The sequence below is a fragment of the Musa acuminata genome, chromosome BXJ3-4, assembly GCF_036884655.1.
Source record: "Musa acuminata AAA Group cultivar baxijiao chromosome BXJ3-4, Cavendish_Baxijiao_AAA, whole genome shotgun sequence".
In the NCBI taxonomy this organism is placed as follows: Eukaryota; Viridiplantae; Streptophyta; class Magnoliopsida; order Zingiberales; family Musaceae; genus Musa; species Musa acuminata.
The window spans coordinates 15,515,207-15,542,265 of record NC_088352.1 but is presented as its reverse complement, the minus strand read 5'-3'; positions in this window follow the sequence as shown (position 1 = coordinate 15,542,265).

Sequence of the window (27,059 nt, the reverse complement as noted above, 5' to 3'; positions counted from 1 at the left end):
ATTGGAAGAGAAACTGCAAAGGGTACCTTGCAGAAAGGGCGAAACAAGAAGCTTGGTGAAGCTTCAAGTACATTCATGATCAATCTCCAATTGTTAGATTTTTGTGATAGTGCATTGGTATTGGATACCAATATTACTTATCACATCTACAATTTATTGTAAATTCTAGCAAAGCTAAGGGGAGATTGACAAGAGGAATATTGCATAAAGGTTTGTTTATGCAAGACACTACTCCACATATCATGAATGTAAGTGTCTAAGAGGAAACGAGATGAGGTGAATAGTGCATACCTATGGCATTGTAGGCTAGGTCACATCTATGAAAGAAGGATTCAAAAGTTGCTAAATGATGGATATCTAGATCCATTCGACTACGTGTCATATGCAACTTGTGAACCTTTCATTCGTGGAAAATTGACCAACTCTCCATTTAGTGGAACTGGAGAGAGAGCCACTGAGTTGTTGGAACTCATACATAGTGATGTATGTGGACCCATGTCAACTCATGCCATTGGAGGTTACTCCTACTTTATTACATTTACTGATGATTTCTCAAGGTATGGATATGTGTACTTAATGAAGTACAAGTCCGAGGCCTTTGAGAAATTCAGAGAGTATAAGAATGAGGTGGAGAACCAGACTGGAAAGAGTATCAAAACTCTTCGATCAGATCGAGGAGGTGAATACTTAAGTACAGAGTTTACTCAGTTCCTCAAGGACCATGGGATATTATCCCAATGGACACCTCCTTATACACCTCAGCTCAATGGTGTCTCTGAAAGGAGAAATCGTACATTATTAGATATGGTACGGTCCATGATGAGTTTCGCTGACCTACCCATCTCATTCTGGGGATATGCCCTAGAAACCGCAGCTTACCTTTTGAACAGAGTTCCAACTTAGTCGGTAGTGTCTACACCATATAAGATATGGAAAGGGAAGAAGCCTGATCTTAAGGTTGTTAAGATTTGGGGCTGCCCTGCCCATGTTAGAAGACACAACCCCGATAAGTTAGAATCAAGGACAGAGCGATGCAAATTTGAGGGATACCCCAAGGAAACTTGTGGGTATTATTTCTATCATCTCGAGGACCAAAAGGTCTTTGTAGCTAAGAGAGCATTGTTCCTTAAGAAGGACCACATTCTTGATGGAGACAATGGGAGAATGATAGAATTGAGCGAGGTTGGAGAACCAAGCTCAAGCACCACTCTACAACCCGAGTCTGTTCAGGTACCTAATACACAAGTATCAACTTTACGTAGGTCTGATAGAGTATCCCATCCTCCTGAGAGATATATGGGACATATTAGAGCAGAGGATGTAGAGGATATTGATCCTCAGACCTACGAGGAGGCTATTATGAGTATAGACTCCGGGAAGTGGAAAGAAGCCATGAATTCTGAGATGGATTCTATGTACTCCAATAAGGTTTGGAACCTAGTTTATGCGCCCGAAGGTATTGTACCCATCGGTTGCAAATGGATCTTTAAGAAAAAGATCGGAGTAGATGGAAAGGTAGAGACCTATAAAGCAAGGCTTGTGGCTAAAGGGTATCGTCAAAGGCAAGGTGTTGACTATGACGAAACCTTCTCACCCGTAGCAATGCTAAAATCCATCAGAATTCTATTGGCTATTGCAGCACACTATGATTATGAGATCTGGCAGATGGATGTGAAAACTGCATTCCTCAATAGGAACCTCGAGGAGGAGGTGTATATGATGCAACCTGAGGGATTCGTGTCCAAGAACTGCCCAGATAAGGTGTGTAGGTTGCTTAAATCCATTTATGGACTAAAGCAAGCTTCCCGAAGTTAGAACATAAGATTTGATGAGTCAATCAGATCTTACGACTTCATTAAGAACGAAGATGAGCCTTGTGTATACAATGTAAAGGCTTGGTTATCTAGACACTTCTCCATGGACTTAGGGGAAGCATCCTATATCTTGGGGATTAGAATCTATAGAGATAGATCCAAGAGGATGCTTAGCTTGTCCCAGTCCAGGTACATAGAAACCATTGTCAAAAGGTTTGGCATTGAAAATTCTAAGAAAGGGCGAACATGGATATGATACCTTATGCCTCAGTAATATGGTATATCATGTATGCCATGCTATGTACTAGGCCTGATATAGCACATGCTCTGAGTGTCACGAGCAGGTATCAGGCAGATCCAGGCTTGGAGCACTGGAAAGCAGAACAGTGTATCCTTAAGTACTTGAGAAGGACTAAGGATCTTTTACTAGTATATGGAGGTAATAGCCTTAAGGTTGAAGGCTTCACTGACTCAAGTTTTCAGTCTGATGTCGATGATAGCAAGTCGAATTCAGGGTATGTGTACACCTTGAATGGAGGAGCAGTGTGCTGGAAGAGTTCCAAGCAAGATACCACTGCTGACTCGACCATAAAGGCGGAGTATATTGCTACATCAGATGCAGCAAAAGAGGGAGTCTGGGTGAAGATGTTCATCACAGATTTGGGAGTCGTTCCGAATAGCGAGAAGTCGACTTCCTTATATTGCGACAATTATGGGGCGATTACTCAAATAAGGGAACCCGTGTATCATCAGAAGTGTTCTAACGAGGTTCCAGCTTTTAAGAGAGATCGTAACCCGAGGAGATGTAGCAGTGGAAAGAGTTCCATCCAAAGATAACATTGTAGATCCACTGACAAAGCCGTTGTCTCAGATTATCTTTGAGCGTCACAGGAGTCTGATGGGGATCGGACACATAGGTGATTGGCTTTAGGTCAAGTGGGAGATTGCTAGTCATAGGTGCCCAGCAAGCCAATCACGTGAGTGATGGCACGTGTGACTTGATACAGAATCTTTTTGCTTATTATATTTTGGCGTATATCACTTTATAACTATTGCATAAATGCATATATATATTTTGATGTCCTTGGATTTGTGCAATGGGAATCGGATCGTGATGAGATCACGATAATGAGATCGATTCACCTTTAAACACGTATCCTAAATAATCCCGGTCATAGGTTACTCGAGAGGGACATCGTGATAACCGGATAGACTGGTGTGCTGTATACCCGTCCATATGATGGATGCAGCTGGTCTCACAGCTGCTCGTGTAGGGACACTAGGGATACAGTACAGGTGCTCATTGGAGAATGAGTTCACTGATTGATCCGCTTACGGAATGTTGGATGGTTAATGATGCCTTATTGTCAAACAGCGATTCCGTAGTCCTAGTGGTGTATCGGGTCCTTAGACTTGAGACACCAAGGATGTCCTGTATGAGTGCTCCACTCTTTGATACCAGACTTATAGGTTTGGCTATCCCAGATCTAGTACAGCTGGTCATTGGGAGTGGTAGTCGACCTTACGAGGGCTATTGAGTGTCAACAGAGGATCATCCACTCTCGGGGTCATGCGAGGAATATCCCATGTGTTCTTGCTCAGAAAAATACCTGGCCAGGGTCATTCGGGTTGAGAGAGAAAGAGTTCTCCGGGAGAATCCGATTAGAGCAAGACTTGAGTAGAAACCGTATGTGTCTGACAGTAGCATACTCGATATACGGTCTCTAGGATATTAGATGGATGAGGGACTATAGGTACATGGTAACTGAGGATAGACAGGTCCAATGGATTGGATTCCCTTGTATCGTTTGGTGACTACGGCGTAGTGGCCTAGTACGTCCGTAGTCGACGAGTCGAGTGAATTATTACAGAGATAATAATTCACTGAGTTAGAAGGAGTTCTGATAGGTATGACTCATGGCCAGCTCGATATTGGGCCTAGAGGGTCACACACATATGGTAGGCATTGCGATGAGTAGAGGTTCGGATATGAGATATCCGACGGAGCCCTTGTCTTATTGGATGCAGATCCAATACCCACTAGGGAAGGACCCATTAGGGTTTGACACGGGATCTCTATAAATAGGAGGGATTCACAGCCTCATAGGCTAGAGTCTTTGCTTGCCTTTCCTATTCTCCTCTCCCTCTCCACCTCAGAGTAGGCCTGGAGTTTTGAGGAGCGTCGTCGCAACCCTGCTGTGTGGATCACCGCTAGAGAGGAGGATGCTTGACCTCCTTCACCCTCTCCTAAGGATCTGCAAGGAAACAGGGATATACGATCTCCCTAGGTAACACAATCTCTATACGCAGTTTTGTGATTTGCGGATTTTTGCGCACCAATCTTCGCACGAGGACGAACATCTCTTTGGGAATCGGGGATGTCTTTTTCTTGTTCTTCCGCTGCGCATGTGATGTCGCCCCCATGATTTCCCTACAACATCATGATTAGTAACATGATCTCGTATAAAGTGATGTATAATATGAATATGTTTTGTTCTTGAGTGTTGTATAGGATTCTTGGTTAAGCATATTGCACTTGTGTTATCACATTTAATGGGAATATTTTTAAGATGAACTTTATAATCTTCTAAGGTGTTTTTCATCCATACAACTTGTGCACAGCAATCACTTGCTGCAATATATTCAGCTTCGGTTGTTAATAGTGCAATCGAGTTTTGTTTCTTAGATGACCAGGAAACAAGGGCATGTCCTAAGAATTGACATGTTCCTGATGTGCTTTTTCTATATAGTCGACAGCCAGCAAAGTCCACATCAGCATAAGCAATTAACTCAAGATTCTCTGATTTTGGGTACCATAATCCTAGATTTGTGGTACCATTAAGATATCTAAGTATTCTTTTAACTGCTTTGAGATGAGATATATTAGGGTTTGATTGAAATCTAGCACAAAGTCCTACACTGAACATGATGTCTGGTCTAGTTGAAGTGAGGTAAAGTAAACTTCCTATCATACCCCTATAAGTTTTTTGATCGAAGCTTTTTCCACTTTCATCAATTTCTAACTTAGTGGAGGTGCTCATAGGAGTGTTAATTTTTCTTCTTCTTCTTCCCCCTTTTTCTTCTCTTCTTCCTTCTTTCTTTCTCTTATTCTTCCACGTAGCTGCCTTCTCTGGTTCCTTATAAATGAAGGCAGAGAGGCTTAAACGATGGGATTTGTAATTTTATGTATTTTACAGTTTAGTCCTTGTATTATTATATTTACGATTAGGTCCTCAGGGTTTACAAATAGGTCCTCAGATTTTTTTTTTTTTTGAACAAATCCCCCAAATCTTATAAATAAGTTCTCAGATTCATACTTTAGCTCTTTTATCAAAATTTAAATAGATACTTACATTACAAGTAGAAACTTATACGAAAATTCAGAAATGAGGGATGTTACACCCATGCTCGAAAAACCCAAGATGAGATGTTTTTAGGCTCCAAGTTTGAATCAACTTGAAGCCTATAAATACCCCACTTATCCCTGGTTAAAAAACACAAGCACAGAGTATTTAAAAGTAAGAAAATGCTATTGCAATCACTAGAGAAATCCTCTCCTATAGTCTAAGTTTAGAATTCTGTTTAGAAGGAGTGTGTGCTTGTAAGGGTTGTCTCCTAAAGCTGGCAAAAGAAGAAGAGGGGTGTAAGAAGAAGGTTGATCTTTGCATATTAAAGGAAGATCGATAGTAGATGCTGATGGCCTCGACGGAAGAGGAATCGACGAAGTTGATGTAGGTCACGAAGACCGAACCACTCTAAAATATAGTTTGCATTTACTTCTTGCTATTTATCTTTATTACAAATTGAATTTCTCCTTCACTATGTTTTCGTACAATTTCAAGTTAATATATTTACGAAACTGATTTTATCGCAATGAAGTTTTTAAACCGACGTTATTTTACCATTGCACTAATTCACCCCCCTCTTAGTGCCGACCTTATTTCTAAATGGATCACCGCTAGAAAAGAGGGTGCTTGACCTCCTTCATCCTCTCCTAGAGAACTACAAGGATTCAGGAATATATGATCTACCTAGGTAATATAATTTATCTTATACGTAGATTTAAGTTTCGCGGATTTTGTGTACCAATCTTCGCACGACGACGAACATATCTTTAGGAATTGAGGATTTTATTTTCTGTTCTTCTGCTTCGCATGTGATGTCGCCCCCCAAGATTTCCCAATTAAGGTATTATCAACCATCTAATATTTTGTGAGCGGATCAATCATTGAACTCATTCTCCGATAAGCACTTGCACTGTAGCTTTAGTGTCCTCATAGAGCAGTTATGAGACTAGTTGCTTCCATCATATGGATAGAAATATAGTACACTATTCTATCAGGTTATCTCGATGTCCCTCTCGAGTAACCTATGATAAGGATTATTTAGGGTCTGTGTTTCAAAGTGAATCGGTCTCATTATCGTGATCTCATCACGATCCGATTCCCATTGCACAAATCTATGGACATTACAATATATTTATATATTAAGTAATATAAAGTGAAAAAAAATATCATAATAATAATAAGCAAAGAGAGTGTTTGTAATGTCATATGTGTCATCATTCATATGATTAGCTTGTAGAGCACCTATAACTAGCACTTATGACCAAGATTATTTAGAGTCTATGTTTAAAGGTGAATCGGTCTCATTATCGTGATCTCATCACAATTCGATTCTCATTGCATAGATCTATAGGTATCATAATATACTTATGCATCAAGCAATATAAAATGATAAAATACAAGAATATTAATAAACAAAAACAATGCATATCATGTCACATGTGTCATCACTCACGTGATTAGCTTATAGGACACCTATGACTAGTAGTGTTACCACTGAAGGCCGAGGGTATGTATTTATGAGGAAGTAAAGTTCAAATTCGCATAGTAGTTAGACAAAAAAGTAGATGAAAAGTTGCTTTAAGTGTGCATACTGTTATCATGCTAGGCCTCTTAATGTGATTGAGAGACATTAGAGTGTCTAAGGTGCCATATAATGACATATGGGTGGAAAAGCTATAATATGCTTCATCAGATTGGCACTACCATTGAATACTTTCAAGAATGAAAGATGAAAGTTTGTTGGAATTAGTTCCTCCGGGATTTTCTAGGTAAACAATGACACTCGATGTGGGATCGATTAGTGCTTCTCCTTTTGATTGTTGGAACTCTCATCATATCATCTCAAAACGTTAGTTCATCTACCTCAATTTGATCCACAGAGAATCCTTTGTCGAGTCTACTAATTAAGCCTCAGATTCAAGCAAGGCAGACTAAGGGCTGTGTAGTTTGTTGAATTCTACGATTATGGACTGAAATGCCCTTTCAATCGATAGTTTAACAAGACTCAAGTGCTCCTGGGATGTTGACATTGTATTAGGTCAAGAAATCTCAACAGGTGCCAATGGTAGTGGAGCCAGGGATTGTAGCTGAATTAGTGGCATCACTTGTTGAACCTTTGAATCTCGGATTTTGATGATGAAGTCAATTGTCATTTGTTATATAATCTATATGTTGAGATAAGTGTGCAGGATTAACTACGATGAATGTAAGATATGCAGCAGGAGTTGCGTCGGAGTCAAGAAAATGATCACGTTGGGAGTTCGAGAGTTCGACGGAAGTTCGGACAGTCGTCGGAGGTTCTACGAAAACAAATCCGAGAAGTCCATGAGCTTGCCAAAGAAGCTCATCGGAACTCGCCAAGTGGATTGTCGTAAGTCCAGGAGTTTGTCGGAAGTCCGCAGGAGCATCATCGAGGGTTCATCGGATGATCGACGGAAGTTCGCCGGAAGGTCGCCGAAAGAAGCGATTGATGCACCGGAGCAAGTTGTAGTAAATGTCTTAGGGAATATCGTAGTTAGCACAATGATTAAGTTGGAAATGGGAGGTAATCCCATTAACTTAATCTTGGGGCAATTGGGCCCCTGAAAAACCCAAATTGGGCCGAATGGATCAACCCATTCGGACCCTAATTTCTGCCAAGCGGTTGAACCGCCTGGGCTCAGTCTCCGAGCGAGACTGGGCGGTGCAACCGCCCAAGCCAGGAGGTGGCACCGCTTGGGCTCGGTCTCCGAGCTCTGGCTGAGCGGTGCAACCGCCTCAGTCAAGTGGTGGCACCGCTTGAGCTCGGTCTTCGAGCTCTGGCAGGAGGTGCAACCACCCCTGACAGGGGGTGGCACTGCCTAGAGGCTCAGTCTTTGAGCTATGCCAGGCAGTGCAAACGCCTCAGTTAGGCGGTGCAACCGCTAGATCCCGAAATTTTGGGAATTGACAGTTTTGAGCTCCAAATTCAAACTGGGTTGGGGCCTATAAAAACCCCACCCTTTTAGCACTGAAACGACACTCAAAATACACCGAAATCCTGATCTTATTATGTGATTCTTAGAGCTCAAAATTATTGTAGAGGCCAAAAGTTCTTCTCCCTCTTTTCTTCCAAGTTCTGATCTTTAAAGAGAGGAGAGAAAATTCTATAAGGGTTGTCTCCTAAGCCCGTCAAAAGGAGTGAAACTGTAAAAGGGTGGTTGGCCTTCGCCTATTTAAGGAAGACCTCTAGTTGATGTCGGTGACCTCGTCGGTGGAGGAAGCCAAAAGTGGAGTAGGTCAAGATTGATCGAACCACTCTAAATCTCAATTTGCATTTACTTTGAGCATCTTATCCTTACTGCAAATCTCCTCAAAAGCTTACTGCTTTCTATGCATATACGATCGGGTTTCAACCTTTGCACTTTTCGAATCGGCGTTTAGACGTAAATCAGTTTTATCGTACGATCATCATATTTCAGTTTGCGTTTACGTTTTGATTTCAATCATAACTGCAAACTGCCTTTATATCCTTACTTTAACTGCATCTCGCTTAATCAAGTGATTTACGAATCAACATTTAGACGTAAATCAATTTTTTTGTACGAATATCATATTTCAATTTGCGCCTACTAACTGATTTGAACCATAACTACAAACTGCATTTATATCTTTGCTGCATCTCGTTTAATCAAAAGTTAAAGTGATTTACGAATCAGGCTTTCTTACCAAAATCACTTTTATTGAACGAACGTAGTTTTTTTAATCGTAGAAGGTTTTCCGCTGCACTAATTCACCCTCAGAGTGGGGTTAACTCTCAAACGGATTAAAACCCAAGAGAGATGGCATACGCCGGAAACCAAGAGGGTCATTCTATTACATGTTCACCTATGTTCAATGGGACGGACTACACCTATTGGACGACCCGAATGAGGATCTTTCTTATTTCTATGGATTTTAAACTTTAGAATCTTGTCGAAAATGGATTTTCGAAGTCTTCTCTTCCAATGATCGATTGGAATGAATTGAAGAAGAAGGCTTTCACTCTTAATGCAAAGGCTATGAATGCCTTATTTTGTGCACTTGATAAAAACGAGTTCAACCATGTTTCGGTTTATGAAACCGCATTTGATATTTGGCACACACTCGAAGTGACTCACGAAGGCACAAGTAGAGTGAAAGAGTCAATAATCAATCTTTTCTTACATTCTTTCGAACTTTTCTGGATGAAACCGAGTGAGACTATTGACGATATGTTTACCCGTTTCACGAATGTCATCAATGGTCTAAAAGGACTCGGAAAAAGTTTTTTAGATTTTGAGCTCGTAAATAAGATTCTAAGATCCCTTCCTAAGAGTTGGGATCCTAAAGTCACTGCTATTCAAGAGGCGAAAGATCTAAACAACTTCCCTCTTGAAGAACTAATCGGGTCATTAATGACCTACGAGATGACTTGCAAAACTCAAGAAGAGCAAGAAGACATCCTTCCAAAGAACAGGAAGGATATGGCACTTAGAACTTCAGAAGACTACTTGAGAGAAAACTCAAGTGATGAGGACTGTGATGATGACTTGGCACTTCTAACAAGAAAATTTAAAAAATTTATTAAAAAAAATAAGTTTAAGAATGACACAAAAAATAAACTTGAACCCAAGAAGGACTATGTTATTTGCTACGAGTGCAAAAAGCCGGGACACTACAAAAGTGATTGTCCCCAAGTCAAAAAAAGAACATCAAAGAAGAAGGCGCTCAAAGCAACGTGGGATGACTCGAGCACGTCCGAAGAAGAGGAGTCCAATATCGAGCAAGTTGCTCATTACGCCTTAATGGCCATCGAAGAGGAGGTAACGAATTTAATAGATGCAGATTTATCATTTGATGAATTATTAAATGCCTTCCATGACTTATTTGATGAATGCAAGATTATTAGTAGAAAATACAAATTGCTAAAAAAGGAGCATGATAGTCTTACTTGTAATTTCGACAAGTTAAAAGCTGAATATCATGATAGTTTAGGTTCATGCATAAAATGTCATGATCTAGAAACTCTCCAAAAGGAAAACTTGCTACTTAAGGACACCTTGAAGAAATTCAAGGTTGGTAGCAAGTCCTTGAACATGATCCTTGCAAACAAGGGTCACGTTCCCAAAAGAAGTGGAATCGGATTTGTGAGAAGTCCTCACCAAAATCCAACCACCTTCATAAAAGGCCCCATCTTACATGTTCGACACCAAAGCAAATGCAACTTTTGTTGCAAACTTGGACACAAAACGTATTATTGTCCATTCAAGAAAATTAGTCTGAACAAATTAATTTGGGTTCCTAAAGGAACCATGATAAATTCTATGCAACATGATAAACAATGTAGATCTATTTTTGAGGCACCCAAAAGCAAATGGGTACCTAAAGATCATCCTTTCTTGTAGAAACCTATACCATCGCAAGCTAGGAGCAAGAGATGGTACCTTAATAGTGGATGCTCAAGGCATATGACCGGAGATCCATCTCAATTCTCTAAGCTCACTAGCATAGACGAAGGCTATGTCACATTCGGAGACAACAACAAGGGTAAAATCATTGGCAAAGGAACTATAGGTAACAAATCCAACTTTTTTATTGAAGATGTTTTGTTAGTTGATGGTTTAAAACATAATCTCTTGAGCATTAGTCAATTATGTGATAAAGGATATATTGTCATATTCGAATCTAATGCTTGCATCATTGAAAAACCACACAAAAACATGTCTATGATTGCATTAAAAAAAAACAACGTATACACTATTGACATCAATGATTTGTGTAATGAAATGTGTTTTTCGATTTTGAATGAGGATGCTTGGCTATGGCATAGAAGATTAGGTCATGCTAGCATGAAACTAATCACTCAAATATCATCTAAAGAACTTGTAAGAGGAATTCCTCATATCAAGTTCATCAAAGATAATGTATGTGATGCTTGCCAATTAGGTAAACAAATTAAGGGTAGTTTCAAATCTAAGAATCAAATAAGCACCTCCAGGCCCTTACAATTGATCCATATGGACTTGTTCGGACTAATCTCTACATCAAGCCTAGGAGGTAGCAAATACGCCTTCGTCATTGTGGATGACTATAGCAGATACACATGGACTTACTTCTTAAAACAGAAAAATGAATGCTTTAGATATTTTACCAAGTTTTGTAAACTTATTCAAAATGAGAAGGGTTCTATGATTTCGTCAATTAGAAGTGATCACGGTGGTGAATTTCAAAACCATGATTTCCAAGAATTTTGTGAACTCAATGGATACAACCATAATTTCTCTACTCCAAGAAATCCTCAACAAAATGGAGTAGTAGAAAGAAAAAATCAAAATTTACAAGAAATGGCAAGAACCATGTTGAATGAACATAGCCTACCCAAATATTTTTGGGCCGAAGCCGTAAACACTACATACTATATTTTAAATAGAGTTCTAGTAAGACCCATACTCACCAAAACTCCCTATGAATTATGGAACAACAAAAAACCCAATGTTTCATATTTTAAAGTGTTTGGGTGTAAGTGTTTTATCTTGAATGAAAAAGAGAACTTAGGAAAATTTGATGCTAAATCCGATGAAAGAATCTTTCTTGGTTATTCTTCGGTTTCTAAAGCTTTTCGTATCTTCAATAAAAGAACTTTAATTATTGAAGAATTCATTCATGTTGTTTTCATTGAGATTTCTGAAATCAAGAAAAACGATTTTGATGATGATGTTAATTTTGATTCCTTGAATTTAAATGAAACCCCGTCTCCAACTAGCAACTTGGATGCATCCACTTCCGAAACATCCTTACCCAAGGATTGGAAGTATGTAGATGCTTATCCTAAGGAGCTAATCTTAGGAGACACATCAAAGGGGGTTCAAACACGTTCTTCTCTTAAAAATTTTGATGCCAACGACGCTTTTGTTGAATCTCGTATTTTGATGATGAAACTACTTGATATATGTTTATGATTTAATCTACATTTTGAGTGACGCAGGATGCTTTGATCAGGATGAGACAATTAAAGCAGGAAAATCATGTTGTGCCGGAGGAACATGTCAGAAGATTGGACGTCGGGCCGGTGAATCGGTCGAAGTATCGACAGAAGGCTTCGGGCCGTGGACTCGGGCATCGGGCCAAGAAGAGTGGGTATTGTGCCAAGGATATCGGAGTTGCGGAGTCAACTGGCCGATTGGGCAATAGGCTGCAGGAGAGGACGATGCGCCGAAGAATCGGACGAAGCATCGAGGGACCAATGACATGCCGGACAACTTGGTTAATTGCTTAGGATTAATTGTCTCGATCAATGTTTTGTTTTAAGTGTGCAGGATTAACTATGATGAAAGTAAGATATGCAGCAGGAGTTGCGTCAGAGTCAAGAAAATGATCATGTTGGGAGTTCGAGAGTTCGACGGAAGTTCGGACAATCGTCGGAGGTTCTGCGGGAACAAATCCGAGAAGTCCATAAGCTTGCCAAAGAAGCTTGTCGGAACTCGCCAAGTGGATTATCGCAAGTCCAGGAGTTTGCCGGAAGTCCGCAGAAGCATCACCGAGGGTTCATCGGATGATCGAAGGAAGTTCACCGGAAGCTCGCCGGAAGAAGCGATTGACGCACCGGAGCAAGTTGCAATAAATGTCTTAGGAAATATCATAGTTAGCACAATGATTAAGTGGAAAATTGGAGGTGATCCCATTAACTTAATCTTGGGGCAATTGGGCCCTTGAAAAACCCAAATTGGGCCGAATGGATCAACCCATTCGGACCCTGATTTCTGCTAGGCGATTGAACCGCCCAAGCCGGGAGGTGGCACCGCCTGGGCTAAGTCTCCGAGCGAGACTAGGCGGTGCAATCGCCCCAGCCCAGAGGTGGCTCCACCTGGGCTCAATCTCCGAGCGAGACTGGGCGGTGCAACCTTGTCACGCCCCTCAAAATATCGACAATATTTAAAATTTTGATCACAACTAATCTAGGATCCAAACACACATTTGAGGTCACTAAGAAAACATTCAGATCAAAAATTTCACCTCTATAGTCTACAAATTCATAACCCTGTGCAGTTCATAAACATCCCACACATCACTCGATAATTCAAACAAACTGAACTTAACTCATCAAAATAATAACCACAACATAAAATTCACAAGTGGGGAAGTCTATGCAGTCACCAAACCAACGATTACCATAAGATCATATCATTACATAAATTTAACTTAACATTCCAAAATCCTATACATGAGGGATCCTTTATCTTACACAAAATCCACACGTTTAGATTTGTCGTCACATTTCATAAGATGCAAAGTATCTTATACAACAAATACACATATGCTAACAAAGATCTGCCCAAAATCTTCTAAACTTTCCACTGCCTCAGCCCAATCTTAACATTTAAGCAAGCAATACGCTATCCTGGAAAATTTATCAACAAATGGGGTGAGCATAAAGAGCTCAGTAAGTGACTAACATATCCATATCAAAATAGTACAATTTCCAAAGAGATACAGTTTCAAAATACAAGGCAGAATATACGATTTCGTAGACATAATATCATTAGGAGCAGAAACACAATTGTCCTTTCAATCTTACATATTTGGTTCCTGATAGATTGGGCATAGAGTAATTGGAGCATATCAGTAACAAAGGAAACATATCGAAGCTTATCAATGACATATAAAATGTTTCGAAGCATATCAACGGCATATGGAACATTTTGAAGCAAAATCATCAATGAATGAAGCATTTCAGAGCATAACAAAAACAAATATCGTACAGAAGCTCAAACGTCGTCCTTGACGTTGCAATCATATCATTCTTATCTAGAGCATGAACAGAAACAACTCACCAAAACTCTGGATGTCATATCAAACATATAGAAGGTGTAGTGGGATCTCAGTCAGAATATGATTCATCCATTTCTGAATGACCACCTGACAAAAGTCTCCCACGTCTGGGAGCTCCATCCACCCACGTCTAGGTGAAGTCAGAGGGGGCTGGCAGAGCATCGCAGGCTCTAAGCACATACCCTTTACCATTTCTAGCAAAGGTCCAGAATATCCCATAGAGCGAGACCCCACAGAGCGGGCAATAAGCGCATACCCTTTACCATTTCTGGCGAAGGTCCAGACAATCCCACACACCAGAGTACAAGAGGGTAGTTTTAACAATAAGTAGCATATATCGGAAGCAAACGCGGAACAACAAAATGTGCATGTGCCTTTTCGAGACAATACGAAGCAAAGAACAAATCTCTCACAAATATATTCAGATTTGGAATGAAATGAAAACAAGAGTGTACAGGGATTCCAAGCAATCATATTTAGCTCAATTCCAATAAGAAGGTTAGACGGATTCAAATATCCAAAGGAACGGAACAGAATACGCGAAATCGACCAAAGCTCGATTTCGGACAGAATTCCAGTGGCACATCAAACAAATACTTCAGAATATCAATTATGCTCCAATATCCATAAGAAAGCTATGGTCGAACCATATATCAATCTATATTCTGATGGAACAAATTTCATATGAAACAGGGTTCCCAACACGGAGTTACCTTTGATTTGGTAACACAAGGTCAAAAACACAATCACTGTTTTGCAGAATTTATAGGGTCGGATTCAACAGATAATAGGGTAGGTAATTGAATTCCAAAATTTTCAAACTATATGTCAAAAGAAATATTTTCAAGTCTAGTTTCAAATAAAATCAGTTTGGTACAAATCAGAATTTTCAACAGGGAGTTATAGGCATTTTAGTATTGACATGTCAGAAATCTTGAACCCTGTTTTACAGCGTCTATAGGCTCATTTGAAACAGATGTTTGGGTAAGTATTCGGTGTCCAAAATCTACAAAATCAGTGTCAAAAGGAAGATATAAGAGTCTAATTTCAAACAAAATAGTTCCTGCCCGAATTCACATTTTGTACTAAAACTTATAGCTGAAATAGTGTATAGGGGTCAGTTTACCAAAAAAACATCAGAATCCATGGTTCTATGTCCAAAGAGAGACATATCAGTTTCTAAATAGAAATCCTTCAATTTATTTTGAATCAACATAAAAACAGAGACTAAAAATTCTGTAGGATGGGCTTAGAACACTTGCCTTTCAGAATTATGACCCCCAATTGAGAAGATTGAGTAAGAAACCTCAAAGCCCCAATTTTTCTTCTTCTTCTTCCCCCTTTCTTTTCTCTTCTTCTTTCTTTCTTTCTCTATTCTTCCACACAGCAGCTGCCTTCTCTGGTTCCTTAAGAACGAAGGCAGAGAGGCTTAGGCAGTGGGATTTGTTATTTTGTGCATTTTGCAGTTTAATCCTTGTTTTTATTATATTCACGATTAGGTCCTCAGATTCTTTTTTGAACAAATCTCCCAAATCTTAAAAATAAGTTACCTCTAATTCATACTCTATTTCTTTTGTCAATTTAAAATAGATGCTTACATTATCACTAGTAATTTATATGAACATTCGGAAACGAGGGATGTTACACTCTACCCCCCTTAAAAGAAAATTTTAGTCCTCTAAATTTATCGTACCTCTATCGGTGAAAAGACGGGGGTACACCTTTTCATTTCCTCCTCTAGCTCCCAAGTTGTCTCCTCTCTAGAATGATGTCTCCAAATTACTTGAACCAGTGGGATGACCCGATTCCTTAGGACTTTTTCTTTCTTATCAACAATCTGAATAGGCTATTCCACATAAGATAAATCTTTATCAATCTCCACCAGCTCATACTTAATGATGTGAGAAGGGTCATATATATACTTCCTAATCATCGAGACATGAAATATATCATGGACATGACTCAATGCTGGTGGCAAGGCAATCCTGTAAGCGCCAGAACCAACCCTCTCAAGAACCTCAAAAGGTCCAATAAATCTGGGGCTTAACTTTCCTTTCTTCCCAAACCTTATAATGCCTTTGGAAGGGGAGACTTTCAAGAATACAAAATCTCCGATTTCAAACTCAATATCTCATCTTCTATTGTCGGCATAACTCTTTTGACGACTCTGAGCAGTTTTTAACCTTTTTCTTATAACTTGAATTTTCTCGGAAGTTTCTTGTACCTTGTCCGGTGCTAACAGCTTTCTGTCACCAAATTCCTCCCAACATATAGGTGTTATGCACTTTCGCCCATATAAAGCTTCATAAGGAGCCATCTGAATACTTGAATGATAACTATTATTATATGTGAATTCAACAAGTGAAATATCCTTATCCCATTCACCTTTCCAATCCATAACATAGGCTCTAAGCAAATCCTCAAGTGTTTGAATTGTTCTTTCTGACTGACCATCAGTCTGAGGATGATATGTAGTACTAAACTTAACTTTAGTGCCCATAGATTCCTGTAATCTTCTCCAGAATCTAGAGAGAAATCTGGAGTCTCTATCAGAGATGATCTCCTTTGGAATACCATGAAGTCTTACTATTTCACTGACATATAAATCTGCAAGTCTATCAAGCGAATAAGTCATATTAATCGGTAGGAAATGTGCAGATTTTGTTAACCTATCAATGATAACCCAAATAGCATCATGCTTTTTAGAGGTTCTGGGTAGTCCTGAAACAAAATCCATAGTAATGCATTCCCATTTCCATTCAGGAATATCTAAAGGTTGTAACAACCCTCCAAGTTTTTTAGAGGTGGCACCGCCCAGAGGCTTAGTCTTCGAGCTCTGCTAGGCGGTGCAACGGCCAGATCCCGGAATTCCGAGAATTGATAGTTTTGAGCTCCAAATTCAAACTGGGTTGGGGCCTACAAATACCCCACCCTTTCAGCACTGAAAGGGCACCTAGAAACCACTGAAATTCTGATTTTACTTTGTGATTTTTAGAGCTCAAAAATGTAGTATGAGTTGAAAGTTGTTCTTCCCCTTTTCTTCCAAGTTCTAATCTGTTAAGAGAGGAAAGAAAATTCTATAAGGGTTGTCTCCTAAGCCCGTCAAAAAGAGTGATACTGTAAAAGGGTGGTTGGCCTTCGCCTATTGAAGGAAGGCCTCTAGTTGACGTCAGTGACCTCATCGGTGGAGGAAGCCAAAAGTGGAGTAGGTCAAGATTGACCGAACCACTCTAAATCTTGGTTTGCATTTATTTTGAGCATCTTATATTTACTGCAAACCTCCTCAAAAGCTTACTGCCTTCTGCGCATAGACGATCGTGTTTCAAGCTCTGCATTTTTCGAATCGGCGTTTAGACGTAAATCATTTTTATCGTACGAACATAATATTTCAGTTTGCGTTTACGTTCTGATTTCTATCATTACTGCAAACTGCCTTTATATCTTTGCTTTAACTTCATCTTGCTTGGTTACAAGTTAAAGTGATTTACGAATCGAATTTTCTACCGAAATCGCTCTTATCGTACGAACGTGATTTTAATCGTCGAAAGTTTTCTGCTGCACTAATTCACCCCCCCCCTTAGTGCTCTTGATCCTAACAGCTTTTCTCTCCCAAATTGAACCCAAATGTGTTGACGAAGCCATGAAAGATGATTCATGGATTATCGCAATGCAAGATGAATTAAATCAATTTAAGAGAAATGAGGTGTGGAAGCTTGTGCCTAGGCCAAATGACCATTTAGTTATTGGTACTAAATGGGTTTTTAGAAACAAGCAAGATGAATATGGTATCGTGGTTAGAAACAAGGCTAGATTAGTGGCCAAAGGTTTCAACCAAGAAGAAGGTATCGATTACGAAGAAACATTCACTCCTGTGGCTCGATTAGAAGCCAAAAGGATGCTCCTTGCCTACGCTAGTAGCAATAATTTTAAGTTGTTTCAAATGGATGTTAAAAGCGGTTTTCTTAATGGCTTTATTTCCGAAGAAGTCTATGTTGAACAACCTCCTGGATTTGAAAATAATAGCCTCCCTAATCATGTGTTTAGATTAACTAAAGCTCTCTATGGTTTAAAATAAGCTCCGAGGGCTTGGTATGAGAGACTTAGTTCATTTCTTATTGAAAATAATTTCACAAAAGGCAAGGTTGATACTACATTGTTCATCAAGAATTTTGAAAATAATTTTCTTATTGTTTAGATTTATGTTGATGATATTATCTTTGGTTCTACGAATGAATCTCTTTGTGAATCTTTTGCTAAAACTATGAGTCTTAAATTCAAAATGAGTTTAATGGAAGAATTAACATTCTTCTTAGGCTTACAAATCAAACAACTAAGCAATGGCATCTTTATTAGTCAAACTAAATATGCTATAAATTTGCTAAAAAAGTTTAATATGAATAACTCAAAAGCTATTAACACTCCTATTAGCACCTCCACTAAGTTAGAAATTGATGAAAGTGGAGAAAGCTTCGATCAAAAAACTTATAGGGGCATGAAAGGAAGCTTACTTTACCTCACTGCAACTAGACCAGATATCATGTTCAGTGTAGGACTTTGTGATAGATTTCAATCAAACCCTAAGATATCTCTGTTGAATCTCGGATTTTGATGATATAATCAATTGGTGGGTTAATTGATCTAATCCATATTATTGAGTTAAGTGTGCAGGATTAACTACGATAACCAGAAAACATAAAGCAAGGATACCGGAGTCGAGCTCGATGGACGTTTAAGAGACCGAAGAATCATCGGAGATGCTGCCGGAACCATCCGAGAAGAAATCGGGAACGTGTCGGAAGTTCGCCAAAGAAATCGTCGGAGGCTCGCGGAGATCACCGAGAAGGCTCGGCTACTCGTTAAAAGTCATCACAAAGATTGGGAGCTTGCAGGGAGTCCGTCGGAAGAAGTTTGTCGGAAAGCTCGCCGGAACAAGACTCGACGTTCGCGGTTGAAAATTTGCTTAGGATGTGTTTTGGTTATGTAGTCCACTTGTAATTAGGATTAGGATTAAGAGATAATCCTATATCCTGGTTAGGGGCCAACTGGGCCCAAAGTCAGAGTTGGTTTAGGCTAAAAATTAAGCTAAACCAGCGAACTAGAGAGCCAAGATTGAAGCCCAACTAGTGGCTGAAAACACTGTAGTTGGGCTGAAATCACTGTAGGCGGTGGCACCGCCTAGTTTGGCGGTGGAACCGCCCAGCACCCGAGTGCTGGGCGGTGACACCTCCTGGCTGGGCGGTGGCACCGCCCAGCACCCGAGCCCTGGGCGGTGGCACCACCAGCACCGGAAACCCTAAGAAAATTCAAATTTTGGAGCCCAAAATTTGAATCCTCTTGAGGCCTATAAATACCCCTCAAATCTCAACTGAGGTTACAACTTTTGAGAAGCATTTTGATTGAGAGAAAAGTCTTAGAAAGTCTTAGAAGTCTTGTTTTCAATTTGCTAGAGAGTTCTCCTCCTTCTTTCTTATTGAAAATTTGTAAGAGGTTGAGCTGCTTGTAAAAGGTTGTAAGAGGGGTGTTTACCCTTCCATTTCAAGAGACTTGCTAGTGGAAGGTGGGAGCCTCATCGAAGAGGGGCCTCGCAAGTGGAGTAGGTCATTTGACTGAACCACTCTAAAAATCGGCGTAATCTCTGGTTTGCTTTTTATTGTTGTCATTTACATTACTGCAAATCTTCTTACTGCTTTAGTTTGTATTACTTTTGCTGCGCAACTTTAAGAATACGCCTTCAAGTTAAATTTCTCAAGTTTCGTTCTTAACGTACGAAAGATTTTGATTAAAATCGAAGTTTTAATCCGCTGCACTAATTCACCCCCCCCCTCTTAGTGCCGCTCCGATCCTAACAAGTGGTATCAGAGCGAGGTTATCTCTCATATTTGGTTTAATACCCAAGAGAGATGGCTTACTCCGGCATGCAAGAGGGCCATTCTATTGCACGACCACCTTTGTTTAATGGGTCGGATTACACATATTGGAAGACTCGCATGAGAATCTTCCTCATTTCTATGGACTTTGAGCTTTGGTCTATTGTCGAGAATGGATTTCAAAAATCTTCTCTTCCGATGAGCGAATGGAATGAATCGGAGAAGAAGGTTTTTGCTTTAAATGCAAAGGCTATGAATGCCTTGTTTTGTGCACTAGACAAAAACGAATTTAATCGTGTTTCAATGTGTGATTCGGCTTTTGATATTTGGAGAACTCTTGAGGTCACTCATGAAGGCACTAGCCGAGTGAAAGAGTCCAAAATCAACATCCTTGTGCACTCTTACGAACTTTTCCGAATGAAACCAAGTGAGTCCATCGGAGACATGTACACCCGGTTTACGGATGTCATCAATGGACTCAAAGCTCTTGGTAAAGATTTTACTAACTTTGAACTAGTAACTAAAATCTTAAGATCCCTCCCTAAAAGTTGGGATCCAAAAGTTACGGCCATTCAAGAGGCCAAAGACCTTAAAGCATTCCCTCTTGAAGAACTCATTGGGTCTCTAATGACCTACGAAATGACATGTCAAGCTCATGACGAGCTCGAGAACCCCCTTCCAAAGAACAGGAAGGATATGGCACTCAAATCACAAGAAGACCACTTGAAAGGAACATCAAGTGATGAGGACAGTGACAATGACATTGCACTTTTGACTCAAAAGTTTAAAAAATATTTAAGAAAGAACAGATTTAAAAATAATATAAAAAATAAATTTGAACAAAAGAAAGACCAAGTGATTTGCTATGAATGCAAAAAACCGGGACACTACAAGAACGATTGTCCTCAAGCCAAAAAGAGGACATCAAAGAAGAAGGCGTTCAAGGCAACGTGGGATGATTCAAGTGCATCCGAAGAAGAGGAGTCCAACACCGAGCAAGTTGCTCATTACGCGCTAATGGCGTTAGGAGAAGAGGTATGTGATTTATTTAATGAAGATTTATCTTTTGAAGAACTGTCTATCGCTTTTCATGAATTATTTGATGAATGTAGAACTGTTAGCAAGAAGTTAAGTATCTTAAAGAAAGAGCATGCTTTGCTACAAGATAAGTTTGATAGTCTTCAAACTCCTCCATGCTCTAAGTGTGAGCACTTAGAAGCAATAAAAAATGAAAATATGCTTCTTAAGGAAACCTTAAACAAGTTTAAGGTTGGTAGCAAAGGATTAGATATGATCCTTGCAAACAAGGGTCACATCGCAAATAGAAATGGAATTGGATTTGTAAAAGGATTACATCAAAATCCCACCACTTTCGTAAAAGGACCTACATTACATGTTTCCTCTTATGTGAAATGCAACTTTTGTTGCAAATCCGGACATATTGCCTACAAATGCCCATTTAGGAAAATTAGTTCACAAAAATTAATATGGGTTCCTAAAGGAACTATAAAGAATTCAATCATAAATAACAAAGTTAGTGGGTCAATTTTTGAGGCACCCAAAATCAAATGGGTACCTAAAAATCATCCTCTTTTGTAGACAAACCCACAAGCTAGGAGCAAGAGATGGTATCTCGATAGTGGATGCTCAAGACATATGACTGGAGATCCATCTCATTTCTCTATGCTCACTAGCAAAGAAGAAGGGTACGTTACCTTCGGAGACAACAACAAGGGCAAAATCATTGGCAAGGGAACTATTGGTAACAAATTTAATTTTTCCATTGATGATGTCTTACTAGTTGATGGATTGAAACATAATCTCTTGAGTATTAGTCAACTATGCGATAAAGGTTACATCGTTAGATTTGAATCAAATATGTGCATTATTGAAAAACCAAATCATAACATGACTATGATTGCTTTAAAACAAAATAATGTCTATACCATCAATCTTGATGAACTAAGTAATGAAATGTGCTTCTCCGCCGTAAATGATGATGCTTGGCTTTGGCATAGGAGATTAGGCCATGCAAGCATGAAAACAATATCTAAGATCTCATCTCAAGAATTAGTACGAGGAATTCCAAATATAAAGTTTATTAAGGACAAAGTATGCGATGCATGTCAACTAGGCAAACAAATAAAAACAAGCTTCAAACCAAAAAATCAAATTAGCACTACTAGACCATTACAATTGATCCATTTGGACTTATTTGGACCAATTGATACAACAAGTCTAGGTGGAAGCAAATATGCCTTTGTGATTGTGGATGACTACTCTAGATACACTTGGACCTATTTCTTAGCTCACAAAAGTGATTGCTTCAAGTGTTTCTCTAAATTTTGTAAACTCACTCAAAATGAAAAAGGCTTCATGATTTCATCAATTCGGAGTGATCACGGTGGTGAATTCCAAAACCGTGACTTTCAAAATTTTTGCGAAAGTAATGGGTACAATCACAACTTCTCAACTCCAAGAAATCCTCAACAAAATGGAGTAGTTGAAAGGAAAAATAGAAACCTACAAGAAATGGCAAGAACTATGTTGAATGAACATAGTTTACCTAAGTACTTTTGGGCCGAAGCCGTAAATACGGCTTGCTACATCATGAATAGAGTCCTAATAAGACCATCCTTATCCAAAACTCCCTATGAATTATGGAATAACAAAAAACCAAACATCTCCTATTTTAAAGTTTTTGGTTGTAAATGCTTTATTTTAAATGAAAGGGATGCTTTAGGAAAATTTGATGCTAAATCCGATGAAGGCATCTTTCTTGGTTACTCTTCCGTTTCTAAAGCTTTTCGGGTTTTTAATAAAAGAACTTTAGTAATTGAAGAATCTATTCATGTAGTTTTTAATGAAATTTCCGATTTAAAGAAAAATGATTTTGATGATGATCTTGGTTTTGATAATTTGAATTTAAATGAACCCTCTCCTCAAAATAGCCTTTTGAATGCATCTTCTTCCGAAATTTCTTTACCAAAAGAATGGAAGTATGTAGATGCTCATCCAAAAGAGCAAATTATAGGAGATACATCAAAAGGGGTTCAAACTCGTTCTTCTTTCAAAAATTTCTGTGCTAACGCCGCTTTCCTTTCTCAAATTGAACCTAAATGCATTGACGAAGCCTTAAAAGATGATTTTTGGATCATTGCAATGCAAGAAGAATTGAACCAATTTGAGAGGAATGAGGTATGGAAGCTTGTTCCTAGACCAAGTGACCACTTAGTCATAGGTACTAAGTGGGTCTTTAGAAACAAGCAAGACGAAAATGGTATCGTGGTTAGAAACAAGGCTAGATTAGTGGCCAAAGGTTTCAACCAAGAAGAAGGTATCGATTACGATGAAACCTTCGCTCCCGTGGCTCGATTAGAAGCCATAAGGATGCTCCTTGCCTATGCTAGTAGTAATAATTTTAAACTATTTCAAATGGATGTTAAAAGTGCTTTCTTGAATGGTTTTATTTCCGAAGAAGTATTTGTCGAACAACCTCCCGGATTTGAAAATTCTCTTCTTCCTAATCATGTATTCAAATTGACTAAAGCTCTCTATGGCTTAAAACAAGCTCCTAGAGCTTGGTATGAAAGGCTTAGTTCCTTTCTTATTTTAAATAATTTTACCAAAGGCAAGGTTGATACTACATTGTTTATTAAACATTTTGAAAATAATTTTCTTATTGTGCAAATTTATGTTGACGATATTGTGTTTGGCTCTTCGGATGAATCACTATGTGAATCATTTGCCAAATGTATGAGTCTAGAATTTGAAATGAGTTTAATGGGTGAATTAACTTTCTTTTTGGGATTACAAATCAAACAACTTAGTGATGGTATATTTCTTAACCAATCGAAATATACATTAGAATTGTTAAAACGATTTAACATGGATAATTCAAAAGCAATAAACACCCCTATGAGTACTACGACTAAGTTAGATATGGATGAAAATGGTGAAAGTTTCGATCAAAAAACATATAGGGGAATGATAGGTAGTCTACTCTACCTCACTGCGACTAGACCAGATATTATGTTTAGTGTAGGACTTTGCGCTAGGTTTCAATCTAATCCTAAATTATCTCATCTTAAGAGTGTTAAAAGAATATTTAGATATCTCAAAGGAACTCCAAATTTAGGATTGTGGTATCCAAAATCTGAAAAATTCGATCTAATAGCTTATGCAGATGCCGATTTTGGCGGATGCAGGATAGATAGAAAAAGTACATCCGGAACATGCCAATTTTTAGGACATGCACTTGTTTCTTGGACTTCTAAGAAACAAAATTCAGTCGCACTATCTACGGCGGAAGCCGAATACATTGCTGCAAGTGCATGTTGTGCACAAGTAATTTGGATGAAAAATACATTAGAAGACTATGGAATTCACTTTAAAAATATTCCCATAAAATGTGATAATACTAGTGCCATATGCCTTACTAAAAATCCAATTCAGCACTCTAGAACTAAGCACATCGACGTTAGGCATCATTTCATACGCAATCATGTTTTTAACAATGATGTTGTTCTAGAATTCATTGACACAAAGCATCAATTAGCAGATATATTTACAAAAGCTTTGAATGAAGACCAATTTGAATTCATTAGAAGGGAATTAGGTATGTTAAATTGTCCCTAAACAATAAACTTGTTTGATTGGATTTTCCGTAAAGTTTTTCATCTTCTTTCCATCTCTCATTCTCCTTCAAATTCCATATGACATGTTGTGAAATCTCGAAATCGACTTTGATGACTTGATTATGAATTTCAAGTTAGCGATTTGATTTAAATAAGTTTTATCTAAATCATAATCTTGATCTTGCAAAATTGGAATCACAAATAATATCACTTGGCATTCATGAATTGATACTTACAAATATGAAAGTATTGGCATTCATGACTTGAATTTGATTGAAACATTGTATGCTTAAATTCATCATTCTCCTATGTTTCAAAAATTCTTTAAATGCCTTATGTGATGATTAAAAAGTAATGTTGAGATTTTCATGAATTTGACGATTTGAATGAGTTTGTATTCGAATTATGATCTTGACTTCGTGAAATTACTACTTGAATTTTTTATCCCAATCTCTCTCTTATACATCTACAATTTCTATTATTCATAGAAAGAAGAGATTAGATAATATGAATGCATGCTGAATTTTCCTCTAAAATGAACTCTGCGTAAATATTTTTGCATACTTAATTTTCAATGATAAAATCGTTGTATGACAAAATATGTGCTTCAAGTCTCATTTTCCTTTTTGTTGATGACAAAGGGGGAGAAAAGTGATGACTTATATCATTCTTAATAGCATGACAAAATATGAATTGCAAAATCCTTGAGAAAAGTGATCGATCGATGATTATCTTATATGCCTTGCAAAATCCTTGAAAATATCGTAAGATTGATTGATCATATTGAATGCATGTCTAAAATATATAATCATGCAATTCAAGTTGAAAATCTTTATCTCTTGTCATAGTAAAATTTGTCTCTTATCTTTCGACTTGAAAAAGATTTTCATCAAAGTTTCGTACTTACTATTGTTTAATGAGGATAACGATAGAGTTCTACGATTAGAACTTATCGGGTTATGCTTGAATCCAATGGGATGGAATTCAAGTGTTTTTTTTTTTATCTTCTCATAATATGGCATATAGATAGGGGGAGTTATGTTTAACTCCGTCATCAATTGATTGTCATCATCAAAAAGGGGGAGATTGTTGAATCTCGGATTTTGATGATATAATCAATTGGTGGGTTAATTGATCTAATCCATATTATTGAGTTAAGTGTGCAGGATTAACTACGATAACCAGAAAACATAAAGCAAGGATACCGGAGTCAAGCTCGATGGACGTTTAAGAGACCGAAGAATCATCGGAGATGCTACCGGAACCATCCGAGAAGAAATCGGGAACGTGTCGGAAGTTCGCCAAAGAAATCGTCGGAGGCTCGCGGAGATCACCGAGAAGGCTCGGCTACTCGTTAAAAGTCATCACAAAGATTGGGAGCTTGCAGGGAGTCCGTCGGAAGAAGTTTGTCGGAAAGCTCGCCGGAACAAGACTCGACGTTCGCGGTTGAAAATTTGCTTAGGATGTGTTTTGGTTATGTAGTCCACTTGTAATTAGGATTAGGATTAAGAGATAATCCTATATCCTGGTTAGGGGCCAACTGGGCCCAAAGTCAGAGTTGGTTTAGGCTAAAAATTAAGCTAAACCAGCGAACTAGAGAGCCAAGATTGAAGCCCAACTAGTGGCTGAAAACACTGTAGTTGGGCTGAAATCACTGTAGGCGGTGGCACCGCCTAGTTTGGCGGTGGAACCGCCCAGCACCCGAGTGCTGGGCGGTGACACCTCCTGGCTGGGCGGTGGCACCGCCCAGCACCCGAGCCCTGGGCGGTGGCACCACCAGCACCGGAAACCCTAAGAAAATTCAAATTTTGGAGCCCAAAATTTGAATCCTCTTGAGGCCTATAAATACCCCTCAAATCTCAACTGAGGTTACAACTTTTGAGAAGCATTTTGATTGAGAGAAAAGTCTTAGAAAGTCTTAGAAGTCTTGTTTTCAATTTGCTAGAGAGTTCTCCTCCTTCTTTCTTATTGAAAATTTGTAAGAGGTTGAGCTGCTTGTAAAAGGTTGTAAGAGGGGTGTTTACCCTTCCATTTCAAGAGACTTGCTAGTGGAAGGTGGGAGCCTCATCGAAGAGGGGCCTCGCAAGTGGAGTAGGTCATTTGACTGAACCACTCTAAAAATCGGCGTAATCTCTGGTTTGCTTTTTATTGTTGTCATTTACATTACTGCAAATCTTCTTACTGCTTTAGTTTGTATTACTTTTGCTGCGCAACTTTAAGAATACGCCTTCAAGTTAAATTTCTCAAGTTTCGTTCTTAACGTACGAAAGATTTTGATTAAAATCGAAGTTTTAATCCGCTGCACTAATTCACCCCCCCCCTCTTAGTGCCGCTCCGATCCTAACAATCTCATCTCAAAGCAGTTAAAAGAATACTTAGATATCTTAATGGTACCACAAATCTAGGATTATGGTATCCAAAATTATAGAATCTTGAGTTAATTGCTTATGCTGATGCGGACTTTGCTGGTTGTAGACTAGATAGAAAAGCACATCAGGAACATGTCAATTTTTAGGACATGCCCTTGTTTCCTAGTCATCTAAGAAACAAAACCCGGTTGCACTATCAACAACCGAAGCTGAATAT